Source organism: Pholcus phalangioides, unplaced genomic scaffold (assembly GCF_987345545.1).
Source record: "Pholcus phalangioides strain wild (caught in Gottingen) unplaced genomic scaffold, Ppha-v1.0 ptg000032l_1, whole genome shotgun sequence".
In the NCBI taxonomy this organism is placed as follows: Eukaryota; Metazoa; Arthropoda; class Arachnida; order Araneae; family Pholcidae; genus Pholcus; species Pholcus phalangioides.
This window is the reverse complement of record NW_028301622.1, coordinates 10,621,052-10,647,066: the sequence shown is the minus strand read 5'-3', so window position 1 is coordinate 10,647,066 and position 26,015 is coordinate 10,621,052. Positions and strand designations below refer to the sequence as shown.

The window sequence follows — 26,015 nt, the reverse complement described above, 5'->3', positions numbered from 1 at the left end:
TCTGCTCTAGCTCACTCCACTGGTATTGGGCCTCCCCCAGACTAATGTTCCTCTTGAGTCTTGTCACCATGGCTGCTTTGGCGACATACTCCGTCTGAAAACTCAGTGGGGGAACTCCTGCGATGGCCTGCATGGCTGCTTTTGACGTCTTGTGGTAGGCTCTTGTGAGAAGGTGCAGGAAACCTCCCTGCAGGCTGTCCAGCTGCCTCTTGAGCTTCTCTGATGGGTCCTGGTACCACGCAGCAGCTCCGTATGTTATTATCTTGATAGCCACCTGGTCGTACAATATCCTTCTGAGCTTCTGCGTTAGTCCCCATCTTGGGCCTGCCATGCTCGCCAATGTTTGAAGGTTAGCGTTCGCCTTGGCTCCCTGGGTTTTTACGTGTGATATCCAGTCCAGGTCTTTGTCCAGAGTGACCCCAAGATATTTCATCGTCTTCTTCCATGGGATCCTGGTTCCCTTCATCCTTATCTTGGGTCTCTTGATTCTTGAACTGTACCACAGGTAAGAACTTTTTTCGATTGCCGGCTCCAGATCGTTGTTGTGTAGCCAATTGGCCATCTGATCCAGAGTCCTGGTGGCCTTTCCTTCCATCTCTTTCCATTTCTCTGTGGCCATGACTATGAGTATGTCGTCCGCAAAGGCCTGGACTCGTACTCCCTCTTCCCAGGACTGTTTAAGTAGGCCGTCCACCGTGACGTTCCACATAAGGGGGCCCGAGCACGAGCCCTGCGGACTACCTCTCGTTTGGTCATGTTCCACGAGCTCACCTCCCAGCTCCATGCCCACTTTCCTGTCTTTCAGGAGATGCATCAAGGTCTGTGTTAGATCTTGTGGTGCGGGAATCTGGGCAAAGATCTTTCTCAAGTTGGTGTACCGAAGTGCATTGAATGCGCCCTTGATGTCGATGGACACCAGCGCCACGTGCTTTCCTTGTGTCCTGGCTTCCTTGATGTTGTCGACAACGTCACAGAATGCTTCGTCCGCCGATCTTCCCATTCTAAAACCATATTGATTCTGGTGCAAGTATTGGTGTCTCTCCAAATGGTACATCACCCTCTGGACTAGGATCCTTTCCAGAATCTTTCCGGCGTGTGGGAGCAGGGTGATTGGACGATACAACTTTATGTCGTCCACTGGCTTTCCTTGCTTTAGGATCAGAATAACCTTTCCCCTCTTGAAGACCTTGGGAAATCTCCGCAGCTCCAGACACTTGTTGTAAAGAGCGGTCAGGAGCTCCGGGTGCTTGCCATTAATCGCCTTCAATATGGGCACGGTAAGCCCGTCCGGACCCGGAGCCTTCTTGTTACCTGTCCTGCTCAGCGACCGCTGTACTTCCTTCTGGGTGATGTTCGGTTCCATCGGGCCAATGGGGGGCTTTTGGTGGTTCTGGCCCCTTTCTTCCTCCTCGTCTGCTTCTCTTCCCAGCTCCGCCTCGTCAGTCGGGTACAGGGTTCTGAGTTGCCTGGCTATGGCCTCTTCCATCGTCTGGTCTTCTCTCATGATGATCTGGGCCGTGTTTTCTCTTCTCTTGGCCGTCACTCTGTAGACGTTGCCGAAAGCATCAGTGGCCTTTTCACAGTACTGACGCCATCCTTCAGTCTTCGCTTTCCTGAGCATCTTTGTGTACTGTGCCTGGTGTTTCTTGAATTCGATGCACCTGGTTGTCTTGAGTTCTTCTTCTTTCGCCCTCTTCCATCGCCTGTGTCTGGCTCGCAGGTGCTTCCTCTCTGTTTCGAGTTGCTGCGTCCACCAAGGTGCCACTTTCTTGATTGGTGGTTCTTTCCTTGCCAGAGTCTTGTCCGCCATTTCTTTGAGGCAGTCTAGGACCTTTTCAGTGGCTTCGTCGAGAGTTTCTCCGTTGTCCGCTCTCATGATCCTTCGCAGGAGCTTAGGGATCTGGGCCGCCACCCTCTTGACAAATTTTTCCAGTCTCCTGATGGACGAGCTATACCTGGGTTTTGGGGGTACAAGACCTTCCGTACGCCACTGGAAGTGGATGTATTTGTGAGAACCATGGGTGACTTCATCTCCGACATGCCATCTTTCCAGTTCTCCGGTGTCCTTCCAGAACGTCTGGTCCGGCCACCCCCTCTTCTCATTGTGCTCGTAGGTCGGTACTACATTGCCCCTGCTGGCCACTTGGAGTTGGAGCTCCATCGTCAGATTACGGATCGACCTACCTCTCTCGTCATCCTCCCTGTAATTCCAGTCTGAGTGGTGGCCGTTCAAATCGGTACCGATTATCGTTGGTTCTCCTCACTGGCTGAGAACTACCTCTCTGATCTTGGCAAGGGTTTCCTGAATTTCGGCTGTCGGTGAGGAGTAGCCGCTCATAATGACTACCTCCTTGCCATTGACCCTTGCTTTGATCGCTGCTGTGTGCTGACCCAGCTTCAGCGTGGCCGCTTCTATATTCTTATTGCAGAGAATTACGGCTGCTTTGTTGTTCTGGGATTTCCACTTTCTCCACGCCTGCGGCATGCCTTGTAGTGCACCCCTCGCCGTCCACGGCTCCTGGATGAGGAGGACATCTACTTGATTAGCCGCTACTTGTTGCTCTAGTAGGTATGTGGTTCGTCTGGCCCTATCTGCATTGAATTGCAGAAACTTGAGTCCTTGAGGCTGGGCTACTGGTGTCTGGATGTCAACTGGACGTGAGGTTTCCTGGCACCTATCTGCTGTAGGCACCGTTGTGCTGCCATCCGTTTCCATATCTGTGTACTAACTTTAGGGTGTCTTGGGCGCCTAATTTTTGTCAGGTGCTCCTCACTGGGGCCTCACCTTTCTTCTGAACGTGACAGTTCTAATCGATGGGTAGGTTCCAGTACTGTCCCTGACATCTTCCACTGTTGTGATTGATCTGGACAATTGTAATTCTCTTCCGCCTGGGCAGTCCTTCGCTCCGTGGCTATCGACGCATCTCGCCGGACTTGTGAATTGCGTGGCCCGGTGGCCCATGGCTTGACACCTCAAACAGCGTGGCGACGGGATGAAGCTCCGAATTTTCGAGTGCCACTTATTAGTAGTGACCACCCCTTTTTTCAGCGCTGCCTCTAGTGTCCTGTTCTTTGTCACTTCCACAATTTGATGCACTCCCCCCGCAATTCTCGCTTTGAGCTGCGACTTGATCACAATGTCCTTTCCTGCCAAGTCTAGCGCTTTTTTGAGAGCCGTCACTATATTTTCCTTGCGTGTAGCGGCTCGAATGTCTCTCAGAAGAATTGCAGTCCTCTTGGTCCTGGGAGGCCGTGCCGTCATGACTTCGCGGAGGTTTCTGTCTGTGGACAATTCCACCTTGAATGATTGTGCGTTTTTTATGCTTCTGAAGTCCACTGCAATTCCCTTCTGTATTGACCGGATCCTGGCCTGTGATTCACCTATTCCCTTGCTCCTCAGGTGCCGAGTGATGACGGGTGCCAAAAGACCAAGATCTTCCGGGTACTTTGGGTATACCAGTATTGTATTTATCTTCTCCCCGTTGGATATGACCGCGGCGTATGTTCTTCCGTGTTGTGTGACATCGGAGATGCCAGCAATTACCCTGAGTCTTTCGTTGATGTTGGGTACTTTCTCGTTGGCTGTGCGCTCAAGAATCCTCGTTCCAACCCGTGGGCTCCAAGTGATTCTCTTCGTACTTCCAGGGTCCCATCGATGGGGCAGGGCTCCACTGGTGGTGTTCCTCCCGTCCGGGTCCTCCTGTAGAGTATGTCGATGTGTATGTCGAGATGAAGATTGGAGATTGCGGTTGGGATGATCAAGAGCTTGCTTTGGACCCGTAGGAAGGGCATGTATAGGAGATAGAACGAATCGAACTCTGCGGGAAGATATTTCCTTCTTCTTTTTGGCTTTTCGCTTGGTAACTGTGATGAAGTCGGAGTCAGAGTCCAGCGTCGCCTCATCAACTGTTTCGTAGGCAGACATGTCGGACGGAGGACTGTCAAGCGAGGAAGATATTTCCGTGAAGATATTTTCTGGGAAAATATTTCTGCGGGAAGATATTTCCTTCTTCTTTTTGGCTTTTCGCCTGGTGACTGTGAAGAAGTCAGAGTCAGAGTCCAGCATCACCTCATCAACTGTTTCGTAGGCAGACATGTCGGACGGAGGGCTGTCAAGCGAGGAAGAACCATGGCCTTCCTCCGTTGATTTATGGGATGAAGGACAATCTTGAAGTAGCGGCTTTGTCTCTTCTATAAGTGAGTCTGTTGTTTGCGTAGCAAAAGATGTTGTAGAAGAGCTGAGAGACAAAGCCGCTGAAGATGTAGAATTATTGGCAGTAGTAGTAGCGGGAAGGATAGATGACGGTTCAGCAGAAGAAGAAGATGTCGATCGTGTGCGATTTTCCCATTGAGGTTTACCCACATATTGTTCTATGCCGCTGGTTTGCGTATGTGAATCTGTCCGTTCTCCGAGTCCTTCAATCCAATTAAGGATTATGTCTAGAAGTTTGTTGGCTCTTTTCCTGGGTTTAAGAGGTATGTTGTATTCGAACGATGGGGTTCCTCTAACACCAGTAAAAGAGTTAAGAATTTCTTTTATGTCTGTAGCCATGTGCATGATGTTCAAGTATTTTCGGTTGCGTTCGAAAATATGGAAGGTGAAGATCTGTTCACTATTGTCATTATCCGAGGAATAGATTTCAGGGCTAAGTAGGGAGGAAGGGAGGGCTTTCGTAGGAGACAAGGTTGGCAAATTAGTGACGGGCGATAAAGCTGGAACATGATGAGAGCATTTCTGTAGAAGTTTTGAAGCCGATCTTGTAATTCTTTTTCCAGAGAGGGAACTTCTTTTGTTGATATAAACCTGTGGTGTCGGTGTAGCTAGCTGGGTGAGAGGAGCGACTACGTTGGTGACTGCAGACGATTCGTTGGAGCAATCAATGGCATATTTTAGGCCCGGAGATTCATTTAAACTATCTTCATAGTAGGTCGGTAATGAATAGTCCGTTGCAGAATCAGCTGTTGGACGATCTATAGTCTGTTTGATGGTTTTCTTCTTAGCTTTATTGGTTTTAGCCTTTTCTTGCGTCGTGTTGACAGTATGTTCCTTGAATTTATGCTTGTGGAGGCGCTTGGTCTTGGATTTAGGTACAGAGAGACCATGAGGCATCGACGAGGCGGAGAGTATTGGTGATGAGGCGGTAACTGTCGAATGCGTGTGAGCATCTTTAGTATGTTTTGGCGAGTGCGTCTGAGGATATTTCATGAAGATCTGGGCCAGAAGGCCTTTCGCCTTGGAAGACTTCGGTGTATCTTGAATTGATGTCATAGCTGTAGTATAAGGAGAATTTTTTGCATGCTGGTTCGTGTCATGCGTAGATGGCGAAGCATATGATGAGCGTCATTATTAAGAACAGTAAAATAATTCTGGACTAAAGAAGTAGAAAGACCTTCTTCAAAAGTGGGGCATATGGGCACGATAAACAATTGTGTGTGTCTGGCTTCTAAAAAAAATTGGGTTTATCAGCACGTCCCCTTGACTGAAGCCCTGTCAGCCTACCACCAGACTTGTCTTTAGGGGCAGAATTGGAGGCTTCGCACCTGGGCATCAGGTAAGTTTGAGCCACCCTGGCCTGAGGTATCACTGTATTTGAATTGTATGATGCAAAAATATGATTGACACTGCTTTTCCCACCATTTTCGTTCTCAAACTTCCAGATTTTGAGTGCCATTTGATGTAAATTGGAAATTTATAGATTTCTGAAAACTTGCATTCTGTCTATGCTCATCTATGAACTTAAATTTTTTATTTCTTTTTAGTTTAAATTTCTTACGAATCTTGTGATAAGTTCGGTAAGCTATATTTTCATTGTGACAGTTTCATCAAGTTAAAAGCACAGCATATATGTTTAAAGGGCTAAATAAAAACTTTACCTAAATAAATAAAGTTTGAAATTTACTCCGACTAAAATAAATTATATGTTCTTGTGTTTACATGTTTTAGATTGATGGACTGTTCAGTGAAAATAGTGCGTTGAAACGTAAGTTTTTAAGTTACTTGAATGCACACTTTATTTACAAGATGGTTTTTACCAACATTATCTATTAAATTCAATTAAAAATGGAGAAGGGGATTTCTTATTTTCGAAAAACAACTTCTCATGTGAGAAACATTTCATTCCTCTTAACCCCCCTCCCAAACCTGTCAGATCAACTTCCAGTGGGCGGTGTTAGCTTTTGTTTACATCTTGATGAGAGAAGGAGAACAAGACAGTTTTGAATTTACTTTTAACCAAACTGCACCACACAATAATTTTTGTCCTCAGACTGAGCATCCCTAGCATTGATTCATAATTTAAAACTTTCTATATAAAGCTCAAGATCAGCACCCACAGGTTTAACACACTACTGACACCCCTGTTCTCAGAGTTAAAGGGGGTGGGGAAACAATATTATATCTGCATGATGCTGAAAAAAATATTTCTTTTGAAAAAAATGCAGTAAACTGAGGTAAATTTAGTTCAAGTGTTGCACAATTTTGAATATGGTATCCACGCTGTGTAACTGTCAACATGCTTTCTGGAGTGAAATATTGCTCAGCATCGATAGCACATGCTTAAACCTGCAAAACTTGTTACAGAGAGAATGTTTTGTCGTAGGTGCCCTGAAACAAAGAAAACAGAAGCGCTCTGGGGTTGCATATATATGACCCCCAAGGGTGTGTGCGGGGTGGGATTGCATTGAATCTTCGTGAATTGCTAAGAAACTCTGCAACCTCACAAAATTGCTAGTGGGTGGGGGGGGGGGGAGCTATTGTGGCCTGAGCCCCTAGATTCCAGGGCATATGAGGTGCTGTATTAAAATGAAGATTCAATTGAATTAAAAACAATTAAAAATTACATTTGTAGGTAATTGTTTTCATTGGAATTCTTGCATCTATGATTATATTGTCCCAGCAAAACTCAACATTCATCATTACTGAGATGCTTCATGCCAATGTTGGCATGTCTGCATATACTTCTTGGGCTGTTATACAGTGATCGAGATTTTTTATCAGCACATGTTTTATCACTATGATGGACATCATCGTGCCAGTAACTGCTAACAAGGAGATGAAATGACCTCTTCATAAGACTTTAACCTGCTGCTGCTGCTTTGGTATTCCTGCTTGTCCGGTGTGTTTCTTTTACAAACATAATGATTATGCATAAAAGCTTTGCAACGATTTTAGTCTTTGAAGGTGGTCTAAAAAACTTACCTTATCTTTTCACTAAAACTTTCCCAAAATTTCATAATTTTCTGACAAATAATTATGCAGCAGATGGCCCAGAACGAACAAGAAAATTTTAATTGTGTGCATTCTGTATTTTCCTCACACATTGTGTTGATATTTTTCTTGCATCTTAAGGCAGTTACATTCATTCAAGCAGATAATCAACTTGTTACTTACAAAAACACAAATTTTCAGGCTCTGCCATTTTTACTGAATATGGTATATAGATTGGTAGTACTTTTCAAACACAAAATATATCTATATATATATCTTTGACATCATGAATATATTAATACCTCATATATACATGCATCAATTTGTTAGAAATCTCCTAGAGGAATGTTTATGGGGTGCATGTATAGTTCATGGTAGTTATATTTATTGTCAGGACTGTCATTTCAACTTTTTCCGGGGGGGGGGGGAGGCGGCAAAGAACATATACTCAATGTAGGTATATACATATTTGTAGGGTATTTTCCAATGCTGGGGCGGGGGTGGCAATTGCACACCCCGACACCCCTCTCCCAAATGGCGGACCTGTTATTGTACAAATCACTTTTAATATAAACTAATTTTTTTTTAAATAATTATTCATAGAATTAAAACCTGAAGATGAACGTGAATCATCAACAGCTGTGAAGGATCAACTAAATGATGCTGAACATCGGATGGGCAATGGTAAGTGGTTAATTTTAACATATATAGATTCACATCTTTATTTGAAAAATAAAGTTTTTGATTAGAATTTTTGAGGTTTTATACAACATTGCATATTCTGGTGTAAATTACACTGCTGGCCACCCAAATTGCAACACCAAGAAAGACAAGAGATATCGCAACAATATTTATTTTGTAGATAACATGTTGACCAAGCATCAAATGATTAAATTTATAGACTTCTGTGAAGTGTGGTTCCTGCCAAAATCAGTAGCCAGAGTAGCCGCCATTGTTGGAGATCACCGCTGCCACACGCCTCAGCATTGATTCAAAGAGACTTTGGATGTGTTCTTGGGGTACAGCAGACCAAGCAGCTTCCACGCGTTGCCAAAGTTGATCTGGTGTGGCAGCTGGGAATGTAATCTGGGTCAATCGTTGAGCAACCATGGACCACATGTTTTCTATCGGCGAAAGATCCGGAGAGCGAGCTGGCCAGGGAAGCAATTCAATCTGGCGATTGACGAAGAACCTTTGGACAATGCGTGCCACGTGTGGTCGCACATTATCCTGTTGAAATATGGCTGTGGGCAAGCCCTGAAGGTAAGGAAGGACAACTGTCTCCAACACCTCGGAGATGTAGCGCTGGCTTTTTAAAGTACCGGCAATGCGTACTAGAGGAGTGCGAGAGTGATATCCAATACCGCCCCATACCATAATACCCGTGCAGGACCAGTGTGGCGGTGCATAACGCAGCTGTTCAGCATCCTCTCTCCACGGTGTCTCCAGACTCGAATCCGACCATCGTGGTGTTGCAGACAGAAGCGTGACTCGTCAGTAAAGACAATTTCATTCCATTGTGCCGTCCACATCCTTCTTTCATCGCACCATTGGCGGCGGAGACGTCTGTAGTTCTGTGTCAAGGGTAGACGAAGCAATGGACGTCTTGCGGACAGACCACTCTGCTGTAAACGGCGTCGAATGGTACGCGCAGACACTGGATGATGCGGTACAGACTGAATGTGCTGTGCTATGGTTTGTGATGTGGCTGAGCGATCCATCACTGCCATACGCACAATATGCCTGTCATCACGTGAAGTGGTGCACTGAGGTGGATGCGATCGAGCACGTCGGTCCGTCGTACCCTCCTGCATCCAACGATCACATATCCGCATTACAGTTGTTTGGTTTCGTCCAACACGACTACCGTTTTCCCTGAAAGATAATCCACAATCTCGGTAGGCCACTATCCTTCCTCTGTCGAACTCGGATACTTGATCAAAAGATGATCGCTGTTTTCTACGAGGCATAATTGATCGTTTTTTTGAAAAAAACCACAAGAAAAACACAATTGCCGTACTTCAAATCGTCGAAATCTCCAAGCCTTAAATAGCACTTTGAAGTGGCGCCACAGGCACGTGTGATGTGCGTCTGTGCTGAAATTCTAATCATTTGCATATCTCACCTTCGCTAATGCATGTTGTAAATTTCATATTATTTGCATGCTTCCTTCAGGGTGTTGCATTTACGGTGGCCAGCAGTGTACTTGACACCAAAATCATGATACATCATGTGCCAACTGCTATGGATTGTCCATGGTTTCTACAGGCCGCACAATAAGCAACAGAGCTACGGACACACTCTCCATACTATGGAAATTGGTTCAAAAAAGATTGGGTCTTTCAATGTTTTATTATTGTTTTAAAAAATCTCACCAATCTTTAGCATAATGATGCATTCATATACGTATTGTGAAGTAGAAGACAAACTCGGAGCCGATCTATTTTGTCTGTGCATGGAAGGCAATCTGTAAAGCTGTGTCTAAAACCTGCCATTCCAATCGAGGCCCAAACATGCTGTTGGGCCAAAACCCTGTTTTCCATCGAAACCGCCCCACGCTGTGATCTCAAAGCAGGTTTTTAAGTGGTTCAGCATGGCGAGTCAGGACCCGGCCTCATTTGCATAGTGCATGGTCGAGCTGGCAGACATTGTGTCTGAAGGGATGTTTTGTCGTAAGTGCTGTAAGAGCTCTGATACGAAGAAAATGGGGATGGGGAAGGGGGGTCTAGGGTTGCTAGACATCCGTATACACACAAATTACAAGAAGTATGCAGGCTGAAATTGTATTGAATATTCATGAATTATTAAGGGACTCTGTGACCTCGAAAAGTTGCTTCAGGTGGGGGGGGGGCATGTGGGCTGAGCCTTCTAGGTTCCAGTGCCAATAAGGTGCTGTATTTAATCAACTTTCAATTAAAATTAAAAAAATATATAATTTTTGAGCGATTATTTTTTATCGTACTACGATTATGTTGTCCCGGGGGGGGGGGGGCTTTGCTATGGAGGGAGGGGAATATTCATCCTACTGACCAGCTTTAAGCCAATGTTGGCATGTCTTCATGATTATTATAAGAAACCCATATATCCAGATCAGTATAATGAAAACAAGTTTTTAATTGAAATTTTCAAATTCTGGTTTTCGATAAATATTTTCACAAATCTCATCCATTTCAAAAATAAGAATCTGGTCCATCGTGTTGAAATTGTGTCTGAAGTGAGATGAATGTATAATCAAATCTGGATGCAAGGCCAGAGTCAGGAGGAAAAAGGTTGTGGACTGTTGAACGAGAGAGCAAGTCGAACACGCTCGTTTTGGCATCTATAAATAAAGTGATTATGATTTATTCTCATTGGCTCCAGTATATACATAAAACGTGATATGTCTTGGTGCCAAGTGATGCAGAAATAACTAGCATTAATGACTCACTGTGAATTTTTTTTTTTCATAATACAGATGGTCATTTGTTCAACATTAGCATGATGCATAACATTTGTCATCTGTAATTAGCAGTGAACTTGTTTAAATACATATAAGATCCGACCCTATTCAATCTGGTGACAGATGAACAAATTCCTCTTTTTTGTTGGAATAAAACTTTCTAGGAGGAATTTTTTTTCCATTGAAGCAACATTAAAGATCCTCTCTTATTAGAATAATTTTCCCTGATAATGCTATGAATGTGTTGGTCACTTATGCAATATGCCCTGAAAGTGGTCTTGAAGGAGCATCATTCTTAAAAAATGTATGTCTTCATAATTTGCTGTGCATTATTGAAAAGAGCTTGCTGACTGGACTGTGGGAGACTCCAAAGAAGAATGTAATTTATATTGTAAGGAAATAGGAGGATGTTGTAGATTATATTGTAAGGAGTAATTTATATTGTCTGGAGAGACAGGAAAGAATTATTTGTGGTTGCTATCTCACAGTTTTGGCTAAAAATTGTTTTGCCTCAAAGGGATTGCCTTTTGTTATGCTATGATTATATTGTCTAGGGGGTACCCTAACCATCCTACTTTTTAGTCCTAGTTTTTCCTAATGTTTTGAGTTGGAGCCCTGAATATGTATATTGCAAATTGAATTGGCTTAAAACAGCCCAGAAATTGAGTTAAACATGAATTTAGTATAATAAATATTTTAATTGTAGTGTTACCTCAAGCTTTTAGTTGGGTTTCAAAGATTCTGGTACAATGTTATTTCTGGTGGATTTTTTGTGCTAAATTATTTCATGTTGCTAGTTTAATTATTCATAACACTTTTTTTCTTTTGGTATCATTTTTTTTCATGAGTTATTTGATTGGTAAATTTTACATGAAGTTAACATTAATGTACCAATATGTATCACACTAGATCTTACTATATATTTGCTGACAAAAACTACTGAACAAATATCTGGATCAGGGCATCATAAAAGTTTTCAAGCAGAGATTCCGAGAACTCCTTGTATCTCGCTTATTGCTCAACCTTGAAACTGACAATCAACTTACAAAAACTGACACAGACACACTAGAAGCTCTACATTTTATAGTAGCCACTCAGGAGTCAGCCAATAAAGCCCAAATTACTTAAAAAATTTTACTTTTTTTCCTTTCCTCTGAGAAATGTGGTAAGAATTTCAGGAGGAATTTTAGGTGCATTCAAAAACATGAATAAATAAACTGTCTGGCTGCTGGTATATACCTAGTAAATTCACAGACAAAAAAATTATGATGCAAAATTTCCTGACTTACATCACGCGTATGAGTTTGACAATATCGATAAGTTTTAGTCGATAAGTATTATTAATGTTCAATAATTAATGTATATTTGTAGTCATTGCTAATCGCTTCTGCAAGGCAGGTTTTCTCGATGGAGAAGCAACAGAAGAATGTGAACTTTACTTTGATGACTATGATACTTCAGATGAATTCAAAATGCAAGATAAACTTTTCAGCATCATTTGAACATTTTGTGAGTGTTCATGATGATTTTTTGCCATGCAAAGTACAATCAATCAAGGACAAATGTGAAGTAGCTGCAAGCAATTTTCCAAAAAATGTAAGTGGCAATGACACAAACAAATTGCTTACCACTTGTTCCAAGTTTGCAGAAGTAATTCTAAATTTTAAAGCAATTTCTAATATCCAGAATTACCGGTGCCCAGTCTTTCAATATAGCCGCTGTGCGGTCATGTGGGCATCGTGCTGGACTCTCGTCCTGAGGATCCAGGTTTAAACCCCATTGACAGCACAGTAGTGGTCAGCTGAAGTTTGTTTCCTGCAGTTTTCCAGCTTTGAGATGCAAATGCAACCTGGTCCCCCAGTAGAAGAAGTCTCTCTGCAGAGAGCAGGCATACCTACAACACGATACTGACATGGCATATGAAATATGTCATGTCAGTATTTACCATGAATTCCCATCTTTACTTCAGAAAATGGAAGATAGACGGCAGCATGAATGCAAAATAAGCGCAACTCGACAACATTAATACATCAGGGCCCCTAATACACTTAGAACACACATTCCAGCATGTACCGATTCATTAAAAATTCTATAGAGGAATGTGTGCAATTAAGTAGTAGTAGTCTTCCAAGAGAGAGAGAGAGATACCAAAGCATTCCCGAAGGATGGGTGTACCTGGAAACTCTGATAAATTATAAAGGTAACATGGCCACTTTTGATAAGGAAACAGAACGATAAAATTATCATTCTAAGTTCTCAATATTTGCTCAATAATAGATTGAGTATAATGTATAAATATGATTGAGTATAATGTATAAATATGATTGAGTATAATGTATAAATATGATTGAGTATAATGTATAAATATGATTGAGTATAATGTATAAATATGATTGAGTATAATGTATAAATATGATTGAGTATAATGTATAAATATGATTGAGTATAATGTATAAATATGATTGAGTATAATGTATAAATATGAGTGTATAATGTATAAATATGATTGAGTATAATGTATAATTTTTGTGAAATTAAGTTTTGAATCTGAATCATCGATGTAAAATCTCATCTTCATATGATCACCAGATTAAAATGTTAATTTACTGTTACGATAATTTGTGAGAAAAAAAATCTGCATGAGAATCTTGAGCAATAGAAGTGAAGCTTTCTAGGTTGTTTAACCCCTAGTTTGTGAGAATAGTGTAGGAACATATACTCTTTCCCACTCCACTTTAACCCAGTTTTCTTTTTCCTCAAACTCTGTGAATCGCTCATCATACTAAATGGGACATTCTATGATTCCAGCGGCATCACTGGGAGTAGGGAAAGGTAATAAACTGTCTTTGTCCAACACAAAGCATTCTAACCGGCACCCTGCCCAACTTCATTTTCTTACATGGCTGAATCTCTAGTGACATCCCCCTACTACCACAACCCATCTGCTTCCTGTAACTGCATTATACAATCAGTCATTCTAAGCAGAATTTTCTTGGTGGGGGGGGTTCTGATTTTTTTATTTCTGGAGGGGGGGGGTTGTTTTTTCCTGCACAATAACACTATAATCTTGGCTCGAGGGGGGTTAGAACTTCAAAACCCCCTTTTGCGTATGCCAATGATACTAATAAACCAATTTTGAGGGGGAAAAAGAAAGTGTTCCACATTTTTTTGTAATGGATTTGCTTTCCTTCACAAAATTTCACTTTTATGTTAAAAAAAAAAAATCAAGTGAACAAGTGACAAGTAGCCTCCTAGAGGCTTCTAAAAAGCAACAACAGAAGCATGTTTCACGCCATCTGGTGGCAAGTTTGTTCATTTAATTGCATACTATTATACAATGTTGGCAAATATATGTATGTTTGAGACATGACTGCATGCCAAATTTTTGCTGCAAAAGTTAGCTTAATTATCACATATATTTATATTATGCTTCGAGATTTTTTTTGTTTAATTTGTCAAACTGTTGTATCAGACTCTTGGAAGAGTATATGCATACAATAGTCAAGATTCAATCCAGGTTCATTGACATCCAATACACATTTAAATACCAAATGACGGAATAACAAATAATGACTCGTAAAAAGAAATTTTTCGTTAAATTTCATCCATATTTAATAAAAAACAAATCGCCCTAAACATTCGCCCCACCCCTAAATTTGTATCTGTTTGCCATAACCTCCATAAGTTAAATTAAAATATGGTAAGAATTTCTTTTTTACCTTTTCCCTTCATCTTAATTTGTCACAGATGACCCCAATGTCTGATAGAAAAATGCAATGCTTACAAGACACAGCATAAAATACTTTTCACTACATCATTTTTTGGTCAAGTGATGCCACACTCAATCTGACCCTTGAGTAAAGTGAAGTCTTAAGGGACAACAACACCCCCCCCCTCCTTTTCCTATAGGTTGTTCAGTTTTGAAAAAGGATCCTTCTATTGGGTCATGAGTATTACTTGTTACAGGGTTGGCAGGTTTTTGACGGTTTAAACCACAGTTTAAACTATCACGTCAAAAACCTCAAATACTGTTTTTCAATATAAAAATTCCCATTGGAAATGCACACGTTAATTGCATGTGATGTTACACACATACAGGAAAAAGTTGAAATGATGGCCCGACTCTTCTACGTGTTGAAATCTCGAACTAAGCAAAAGAAAAATTAATAACCCAAAGAGTCCACATACATTCTCCCCCCGCTCATGATAACGGTTTCTCTTTCTCCGCTGACAAAACCGTCGCTGTGCATTTTTGCCGGCGTCGTGAGCTTCATGATGACCCACAATTATTTTTAAATAATAGTCAAATACCTATTGTAGAGAATACAAAATTCCTCGGCATTACATTTGACAAGAAACTTACATTTAAACCTCATATTTCACAGTTGAGAGCTCGTTGCATGAAGACGATGAACCTCTTGAAGGTCATCTCTTCTACATCATGGGGAGCAGACCGTAAGTCGCTCCTCCACTTATATAAAGCTCTAATACGATCAAAGCTCGACTACGGTTCCATTGTATACGGGTCAGCCCCTCGGAGCTATCTGAGTGTGCTCGACCCAATTCATCATCTCGCTCTCCGCATTTGCTCTGGAGCTTTCCGAACTTCTCCCATGGAAAGCCTCTATGTCGAATGCAACGAGCCATCACTGACATCAAGACGCCAACAACTTTCTTTGAAATATTATATCAAAATGAAGTCTTTACCAGGTCATCCACTTCATCGTGTCATTTTCAATCCGTCATTTCATAGACTTTTTGCTGCTCGACCTTCATGTGTTCCATCTTACAGTCTTTGTATGAGAGCACTTGTAGAAGAAATACAAATAGACATCAGTCGTGTGGCCCCAGTTGCTTGGCAACTGGCACCATGGGAGCAGTCTCTGCCAGATGTCTCTGTTTCATTATCGTTATACCCCAGAGCCACCACAGCAGATGTTATATATCGACAGATATTCTTCAGGCACAGGGGTAGGTACAATAGGTACTTCCCCATATATACCAATGGCTCCAAGAGCCCTGGGCATGTCGGTTGTGCCTACATCTGCTGTGAGGAGACATCTTTCAAACTTCACGACACATTCTCTATTTATTCGGCAGAACTGTACGCAATCCTTCAGGCCCTACGCCATATACGATGCAAACGCCACCGACGATGCATCATTTATAGCGACTCTCTCAGCGCATTGCAAGCACTGTGTTCCTTCACTTTTCACACTCATCCATTCATTCATGCCATTTTTCATGAACTGCATCACCTCATTCATCACGGTACCACAGTAAAATTTTACTGGGTACCAAGTCATGTAGGAATACCGGGCAACGAAAAAGCAGACAACGCAGCTCGAACAACAACTAACATTGATAATAGCCTTTTGGTACCTGCCAGTGACCACTTCTCAATCCTCCGGGAAGTGATGCATCGCCGCTGGCAGGATCATTGGAACAATCAAACTAATAATAAACTTCATGCCATCAAGCCCACACTTGGCCACTGGCGTTCGAGCTGCAGAACTAACCGAAAGGAGGAAGTTCTGCTTTGCCCGGTTACGCATAGGACACAGTCGCATCACACAATCGTATCTTTTACTACGAGAGAGTCAACCGCAGTGCCCTCATTGTCAAAGTCCATTGACCATTGCTCATGCTTTTACTTGTTCACATCATCGTCATCATTTTACGACCGCTTTTGGTCAGAATCATCTTTCACTTTGTGACATTTTATCTGACCATTGCGATGCATCTCGCATTTTTAAATTCATCAAAGCCATTGGTTTTTATGACAAATTATAGTTTTTACAATTCATGTCATTGTTTTATGTTTCACGTTGCTTTTTTATCATGCACAGTTTTTGTTTTTGACATCACAAAAGGACATTTTTCTTATTTTTATATTTGTTTTGGCGCAGTTTGACCAAATTGGTCCTTGCGCCAATAAACCCAAAATCCAATCCAATCCATTCTCCCCCCCCCCCCCCACTAAATAACCTGAAAAAAATACAGTTTCTGCTTTGCCAGAATCATTACTTGCAATATACTATATTTATATTATGTTTCAATATACAATATATTAATGATTCTCTCCTCAATTAAAATCAATTACATGAATTTTGATAGGATTTTGTGGAAAAGTAGGACAAAATCTAGAATGTATGACATTTTACCAAAAAGTAGGACAAATGGGAGCCCTGCTTTTCTTGCTATTCTCTTTCTGTCTTTTCAAAACAAATATGCATAAATAAAACTACTAGCTATCAAAGCATTCTGTATTGTTTTTAAAATTACTTACTGACGTCTGTGTCTATGTTATACAAAGAATAAATATTTAATATGACTCTAAAATAATTTTCTACTCTCTACAGAATTATTTTGAACAAAAAATATATATATATGTTCTTTTTTCTTATAAAATATAAAATTTGAATAAAGCATAGCACAAACACTGAAGGGAAAACTATTTAATGATTTGACATTCTCTGATTCAAGATGATTCTTGGCCTTCCAAAATTTCTTCAACTGCTTATATATGTGCTTTGATATAAACCATCCGCTGTACTGTCTTTACAACAGATAGTGTATTAACACATTCCATATGAGAATTTTTACATGGAATAAAATTTTGGGCAGATCAGAAAATTTAAAATATCAAAATAGATATTTTTCCTCAGTAATTATAATTCCAAATATAAAACCCTTTAATCTACATAAAAGTGAGTTTTTTTTTATTTAGCATATCTATCAGGTTAAACTATTTGACAACATTGACAATAAGTTTTTTACTGTTTTACTACTAACTTATAGTTTCTGAAATCTAAAACCTAACTCTGTGAAGCCCCTATCATACATATTTTGAATAAGCAGCTCTATTCCACTTAGCAAATTGAATACAGGTAATCAGTAGCTTAGATAAAATGAACTACAAAACTATATTTTATATGTTTGAGACTCTTATGTTGAAAAATTCAAAATTGCAAATTATAATTAATATTTTGTTTTAATTATTGTAATAAATTAGTATTTAAAAATAAAACATTGTTATATACAAAAAAGTAAGTTTTTCATCATGTTATATACCTATTGTACTCAAAACATCATCAAAAAGCATTCATTTAGGTTTTTGGCGGTTCAAACCAGTTTTTTGACAGTTTAAACCTATTTTTGACGCTTGTCATGTCAAAAACCCACCCCTGACTTGTTGTTATGAGTATTAATTAATATTAGACTAAGAAATGGGGGGGGGGGAGAGAGAGAGAGAGAGTGTGAGTGAGTGAGTGAGAGTGTGTGTGTGTGTTAGTTATTACAAAATGTTTTCAAAGGGCCCTGTAAGTGGTTATAAAGTAAGGATGTAGGAAATACAATGTATTTGGCAGGTTGTGTACTTGTAAACAGCAAAAGCAAGATCAAACTTCCCTCTTTTTTATTATTATTGTAATTGGACACTTTTCCCCCTCCCCTCATTGAATGATTGCAATAACTGTCCATGCTATAGCAAAACACTTATCTGATTTATTTTTTTAAAATTTATGTTGTAATTAACAATTTGTATTTATTTTTCTACTCTAGTGAATAGGTACAGTGTGGGAGCCAATCGTATGGTGAGTTGCTCATGAAATTAAATTATCGCAAAATTCAATGAGAGCCGATCCTAGAAATTTTGCTGCCAGCAGCAAATAATTTTTTACTGTCCCCTTGGATATGACTATCTGAAAAGAGTATTCTTTCTTCCCATCTATTACTCTAATATAGTGATTCTCAAAGTGTGGATTGTGCTCTCCTGGAAGGGGGGGGGGATTACCCTGATGATTGGGACAGTGGTTCTCAAACTTTTGCCACCCGTGGCTCTCTTGCTGTGACAACATTTTTTCGCTGCTCCCCAGAATAGTCTAAAAAAAAGAACACTTCAAATTCATTTAATAAGGCAGTGATAAATGTGAACAGCTTGCCTCAATGTCCCTAGGAGCCGCCGCACACACTTTGAGAAACACTGGTCTAATCCAATAGAGAAGACACAGACAATAAATAGCCCAAAAATTTAAGGTGGTCTTCGTCATAGACAAGCTTTACACTAATCTAGTGATATTTTGGGCTGTCAAATTAAAATAGCGAAATAAATTGGATCAAAATAAGCAAAATATAATACTATTTTTGAAGCATCGGGAAGACTGCTTCGGAATGAAGGCATAATGGTAACAACTTTTTACAGCACCTTGTTTGCGAGAAGAGGAGTCTGTGTTACACTATTCCAATAACAGATTAAACGAACGACAACTGGACGGCTTTTATATAAAAGGAACCAAGCACCATTTTTGACCCCATCCCCAACTAGTCAACGTTCATCCACGGCTCCCCAGAGCAGCCTAACAAATAACCACTTTGAAACAAAGAACAGGTACATGGATATTGCAAGCTCACTGTGACGCCCCTAGGAGCCACTATGCACAATTTAGAACCACTAAGCAACACACTAAGAATCACCAGGGCCGTCTTAAGAGCATCATGGGCCCCCGGGCCAAGTGATCTTTCTGAGGCCCTACCAGGCAAATTCTCGGAAATTTCAAGCAGATCTAATTTTTGTGAGGCCCCTTTTCTCTTGAGGCCCCCGGGCCGCGCCCGGGTGGGCCCATGCCTTAAGACGGCACTGAGAATCACTATGCAACAATTTAAGTATACAAAAGGAGCAGTAAAACAATTTCAGAGCCAAAATAGAGCCACACTATCTCTAGTATTGTGTTTGCTGAAAGGGACATTTGTCCAGGGGCGCCTTAAGCAAGGGTGCAAAGGATGCTGTTTCACCTGGCAGTAGAAATTGAGGGGCGGTAGCCTAGACTTTAATTAAAATTCCTAAATTTGTTAAAGTTTCAGTTAATTTTTGTGAATAAGAAAAATGATAAAGAGAAGATAGAGTCCCCGGCCCCTGGGCTGGAGCCTTCTCAGCTCTTCCCTTTTGGGGACCATGCCCCACAACTATCACAAATTATCACACAAATTTGTGATAAAATACTTTTTTTTCATCCTGTTATCTCGGATTTGGCACCCCCCTCTATAGCGGATCATTTTCTTTGATTTTTTTGCCAATGAAACTTTTTTCACCCATTCACCTCAGATATAGCTGTGCCCTGCATGGCTGTAATTGGTTGCATGGCCTGAGAGCCACACCTGTACTTCATCAAAAAGGCAAGTGTGTATTTTTGTTCCCTCACCTAATATTTTTTTCCAGAATGATCAAATGACAGCAAGGGAAAAATTTGGTTTCTCACTTGTCTAGTCCCTGTAGTACCAGAAACAACTTTGAGATAAATTTCTTAATAACTGTAACCTCATCATACATCATCTTTACAGGATAAGTGATGATGGCTCACCAAAATAAGTGCTCTTTTGAAGATTAATTCATCAGGCAAAAAATTAAGAATGGTAAAATAATTCTGGATCAAAAAGTATAAAAATCTGTTTTAAAAGTGAGACATATGGTCACAAACATTTTGCACTTCAAACAATGGTGTGAGAATTTCTTGTGAAGAAAAAAAATCAGGTTTATCTTGAGGTCCCCTGTCACAATCCCCCTCCCACTATGGGGGTGGCATATAAGGCTTTGTAGCTGGGTGGCGGGTAAGCTCGAGCCACCCTGCATTTCTGCACTTGTCAGAAGATGAACAAGAAATCCAATCTTGCTGAGGCATTTGGCCAAACAGAAAGTGAACTCGAGAAATGTTGATAAAGAGCAAAAAGATCCTTTATAAAGAAAAGAAGGAACGTAATTTCCAGAATCCATTTTCTGCAGATGTCTGAACCTGGACAACCAGATGCATCACTTATGTGATTTCAAACGCTCCTGAAGGATAGGTGCAACTACAAAAGATATAGTCTGACCTATCTGTGTTAACTAGCTTGTGCTAGTTAAAATAGAAATAGAGAATAGAGGGAATATTTAAAATTATTATTTTCAGATATATTTAAATTGATAGTTTGGAGTATTTTAAATTTGATTTTTGGATTTAACTATTTAGAACTGTAGGTCAGGCGCCGATAGCAGGTGACAGTAACCGATATACTATAGTACAGCAAACAAATAATTGAACAATAGGAATGTAAATAAGAATGGTTGTTTATGGATGGTAAACATGTTTCTTGAGGGTTTAAAGTAAGCGGCGTCATGTCGATGGAAGAAGCTTTGTCCAAGCGGTGGGAACATAGTCCCAATTAAAAAAGAAATACAATCACAGACCGATGTAAGTAGATGGGGCAATCGCCATTCATTAGGGAATCTTTTAGTTACCGTCACAAAGCATCTGGTCGGTTGTACTTCAGGGGTGCCCTAGGCAAAAGGGATCGTCCGAGGAGTGTTTTCTTGGAGAGAAAGCGGGGAATCGTAGAAAATAAAAGGGACCAACGAATGAATAGACAAATTTCAAGATTGAGAATAGATGACGGCCATTTAAGTAGAAGTAGAATCCCTTTATTTAGGGGGTGCAATTAAAGTGTAACAAGAGGATCTAAAATGCCGAGTGTTAGTCATGGGAAGCTTCGATGTAGGTTAAAGGTTAGGCCATGGCCGTTGGGGTTCTCGGGGTCCTGAAGGGAGAGTCGCTTGGACAAAGAAATTAGGGATGGATCGGCAGTGGCCAATCTTATGAATAAACCTTCAAGAAACGAATAGAAACTTAGAGATGATGGGTAAAATATCAAATCAAATTAAATGGGTGGAGTTTTCCAAGGGACGGGGGACGTCCGAAATGAAATCTTAAAGGGATGAGAAAATCTGGATACGGGGGAATTGAGAATGGGAGAGTTAGAAATGGAGTAACGAAATTAGACTGAAAAGAAATAACTTGTGAAGACGAGAGTTGTAATCAGAGGAATCGTTTCTTGGCTGCGATGAGTGTCTAAGGGGCTAAAGCTAAAGACTGGAGAAGGGTCTCACCTGGTGAGTGATGCATGGATTATATTCTCTCTCCCATATGTGACATATAGTGTAGGTACTAGTAATTAATTGTTTTGGGGGCGAACTGAGATGTAATGGAAAATCACGGGTCATATAATGTTCAGGGCCAAGAGCTTAATTGTTTTGGGGGCCAACCGAAGATTTTGTTAAGTATCCTTGAATGGAATATGTATTAATAATTTTTAATAAGGATGATGATATGGCATGAAAAATACAAGTTGCATTAATTCAATTAACTAGAGTGTAAATAAACTAATTAACTTCCAGCATCTCGTGTATGACTACTTTGTGTAAACTTTGCCTGGGTTATTATACTTTATATATACACAACGCAATTTGAAATCATTGAACGGCATTCGCTTACGTACTTACGAGAACGGCCTCAAACCCGAACGGGCTAACATTTGGTGCCTTTAAGACCAGGATTCGATACAAATTACGAATCTTTAGATATTAACTTCAAAATTGGGAATTTTTTTTTGGTGTAAAAATATTCTGTATCAAAATGGATCATCAAGTAAACATGGTAGGAGAAGGCCATCCTGTAAGGTTAAATACAATAGCAGGGTATTTAGGGTTGCTGAATTCATTTTCGGGTTCTGAGCCATCGTATCCGGCAGAGTTTTTTTTATCTCAATTGGAAGAAATTTCAAAATTAGCAGATTGGAATGATGCGGAGAAATTGATTGTTCTAAAATCGAAATTGAAGGGTAAAGCTGCAGAATTCTTGGCCAACAGTCTGGAGTTGAGGAGCCAAGCTAATTACAAAGAATTTAAAGAAGAATTCGTAAATTATTTCAGAAATGAGTATCCATTGACGTATCACCTCCAACAGTTTACAAACTGTAAACAAAAGTTGAATGAGTCCGTAAAAGAATTTGCGAGTAGATTAAAAAAATGTTGCTTTCGGATTCCTCCAAGGTGCAAATTTTGAGAGCCCCGATGTGGAAAATTTGGCCGATAGGACGCGTTTGTCCCAATTTTTGGCAGGGTTAAAGCCCAACATTCAAAAACATGTCCTAAATCAGAACCCGCAAGACTTGGCTACTGCTATTAAAATAGCCTCTTTGATTGAGAGTAATGAAAATGTAACAAAGTTTTCATCAGTTAATGCAGCATTGGTCACAGATGAAAGAAATGAATCTAGAAACACAGAAATTAAAATATTAGAGACTTTGGTTACTCAACTAATGACAGAAGCCAGACAACAACGGGCTTCATTCGAAGAACTAGCTCGGGAGGTACAAGGTTTGAAACTTAGCTCCGCTAATCCGGCAGGTAATAATAATAATAACAATAGGCAAGTAAAGTTCACGGGGTATAATGCCTGTCCGCAGCAACAATTACAGGGTGCTTCTCAGTCCCAACAAAGCACTTTCCCACAGTGGAGAACACCGTCTCAAAACCACAAGAATGCTTTTGTTTGCTATGGGTGTGGGGGAAAAGGCCATATTCGGCGGTGGTGCCCACAGAAAAGATCAGTGAATGGATTCAGGCAAGAGGGAAACGAAAGGCAAACTATGGAGGTGACAACAGCTCCAGGGGTCCCAACCCAACAGACAGGAAATTGACAATCAAAAGGTGGGGGAAATCTTGTAAATAAGAAAAAGAACATATGTATATTGCAACAGAGGGAAGCCAATGGATTTCTCCTACCGATTGTAAAGATTAAGGTAGCTAATTTACAGTTTCGTGCTCTTATAGACTCAGGTGCTTGCATTAGTGTGATTGATTCAGTTTCAATGCAAGACATCATGAAACAAATTTCTTGTACTAGAGCCGATGATGACAACATCCAAATTCGAGGGGTGACCGGGAAAATTTTGAGCCACTCCGCTGTGTACTTCGTGCCAATACATTTGGGTTTTAGAGAGGAGTTGCAAAAGGTATATGTTGCGGAACAGCAGCTTAGTCCTGAGTATGATATTATATTGGGCTATGATTTTATTAAGGCTGGTAATTTTGCATTGGATGCTGAGAGTGGTTGTCTAAGGAATAAGGATATGTCAGTGCCATTAGTCAGGCGGGAAGACAACCGTGGGAATGATCAGCAGTGTATGGTGAATTTGGTGTTACCAGGTAAATTGAGAATTCCTCCTAGAACGCAAAAGTTATTGACAGTAGAAGTACCATATATTGAACGTGGAAGTGAGGTTCTAATTACTCCTAAAGAAGGGAATCGAAATAGTGTTGTATGGTTGGCTCATTCAGTGGGGAAGATCGACGAACAAGGAAAAGTTAAAGTTTTAATAGCTAATATGTCTGAGTCTAATAGATATTTAGCAGAGGGTACGAAATTGGGTAAAGTCACAGTTTCAGATGACTCAGAATTGAGAGAGGAACCGATACCCCTTGAAAAGAAAAATTTGGAGCCGTTGCAAGCAGATGATTTTGATCTTCAAGGTATGCCTGCACATTTGAAAAGGAGATTATTATCTCTCTTGATGCGATATGCTCATGTTTTTGCTCGAGACATATCTGAAATTGGTCGGACGAACGTAGCAAAACATAAAATACCTTGGAATGGGAAGGAAATACAAAGGTCGCCCAGATATCGCACCCCTTACCATTTAAGAACTGAGTTAAAGAAGCAGGTGGCAGACATGGTAGAGAGTGGAATCATATCTCCTAGTATGAGCAGTAATCCGGCACCTACATTGATGGTCCGTAAGAAAAATGGAGGGTATAGGATGTGTGTTGATCTTAGAAAGACTAATGACACCATTCAATCTGATTCGTATGCACTGCCTTTGATCCAAGATATTCTAGCACAATTGGATGGTGCGAAATATTTTAGTAGTTTAGATTTATGTAGTGCCTACTATCAGTTAGAAGTGGCAGAAGAGGACCGCTCTAAATTATCCTTTGTGAATGAAGAAGGGTGTTTCTCTTACAATGTAGTACCGATGGGGTTGAAGACTGCTCCGGCAGCGTTCCAACGGTTGGCAGATACCTTATTATCGGAATTACATGATGACAAAATACATTGTTTTATTGATGACATACTCATTGCTAGCCCTGACATAGACACGCACTTGCGTAAATTGGAAAAGGTTTTCATTTTGTTAGAAAAGTACGATTTAAAATTGGCACCCAAGAAATGTGACTTTTTGAGGAAAGAAATAAAATACCTAGGACACATAATTGGGGAAAAGGGAGTACGTCCGCATCCGGACAATGTTAGAGCTATACAAACTTTTCCCCAGCCGAAATCCTTAAAGGATTGCCGCCGATTCTTGGGGATGTGTAATTTCTTCAAGCGATTTATACATTTCTATTCAGACTACGCAAAACCCATAACAGACCTGACTAGAAAAGATGTTATATTCAATTGGGGTCCAGAGCAAGAACAAGCATTTCAATATCTTAAAAATGCTCTAATTAACCCCTCTGTGTTGATTTATCCAAGGTTTGATAGGGATTTTATTATGTCCGCAGATGCGAGTAAGGTCGGACTGGGCTGTTGTTTGTATCAGAAAAACGACGATGGAAATCAACCTATAGGATACATGTCCCGTAAATTTAAGCCAACAGAGCAACGGTACCCAGCCATTGAGCAAGAGCTACTGGCTATCATGGAGGGTATAAGTTATTTTCGACCATATCTTGTAGGACGGCGATTTACTGTTGAGAGCGATCATAAGCCTCTAAAATATCTAATTTCATTAAAAACTCAGAATCCGAGATTAACTCGGTGGCTTCTGAATCTATCTGAATACGATTTCGAAGTGGTTCATAAACCAGGAAAGGATAATGTGGTCGCGGATTGTCTTAGCCGACAGATAAGCTCAATAGATATAGAGACCAATGATCTTGAAGAATCCATGAGAGAATTTCAAAGGAAAGATCCTCAGTTAAAGCTGATAATTGATCTACTAACTCTAGATCAACCAGAACCAACTAGGAAGGTAGCAGATGCGTATTTTATGAAAAATGAGTTATTATGCCACTACGCTTCTAAGGATATCCGCCCCTCTAGAGATGATTACATTGAACAAGGGGTAGTACCATCAGTATTGAGAGGGAAAATTTTGGAATTAGTCCACGACACCCTCAGTAGTCATATGGGCTTTGATAAAACATTCGAGAGGTTGCGCACCAAATATTTCTGGCCTGGATATTATCGGGATTGCCAAATTCATGTCCAATCATGCAAGGTGTGTCTCGAACGCAGAAGTCATAACCCGAAGTGCAAGGCCCCATTGCAACGAAATTTTATTCCCGTTAGACCGTTTCAGTTAATTAGTGTGGACATTATGGGACCCTTAAATATCACTGTAAATGGAAACAGGTATATATTCGTATTAATGGACAACTTTTCAAAATTTATAGAGGCAGTTGCATTACCAGACGTAAAATCCGAAACACTAGCAAAGACATTCTTTAGAGAAATTATAGCGAGATATGGACTTCCCGAATTTTGTTTATCG

At 40.5% G+C, this 26,015-nt stretch overlaps 1 protein-coding gene across 2 annotated transcripts in view; it reads left to right on the top strand.

The window, feature by feature from the left end:
• Positions 1-5,893: 5,893 nt before the first annotated feature.
• LOC149066944 (uncharacterized) overlaps positions 5,894-26,015 on the top strand; it is a 110,156-nt gene continuing 90,034 nt past the window's right edge. Inside the window, exons 1-2 of one of the 2 annotated variants that reach the window (XM_089253167.1) lie at positions 5,894-5,981; positions 7,811-7,891. The gene's annotated coding sequence lies outside the window, so the exon portion shown is untranslated. The remainder of the gene's footprint in view (positions 5,982-7,810; positions 7,892-26,015) is intronic. The other variant, XM_089253166.1, reaches the window with a different exon arrangement.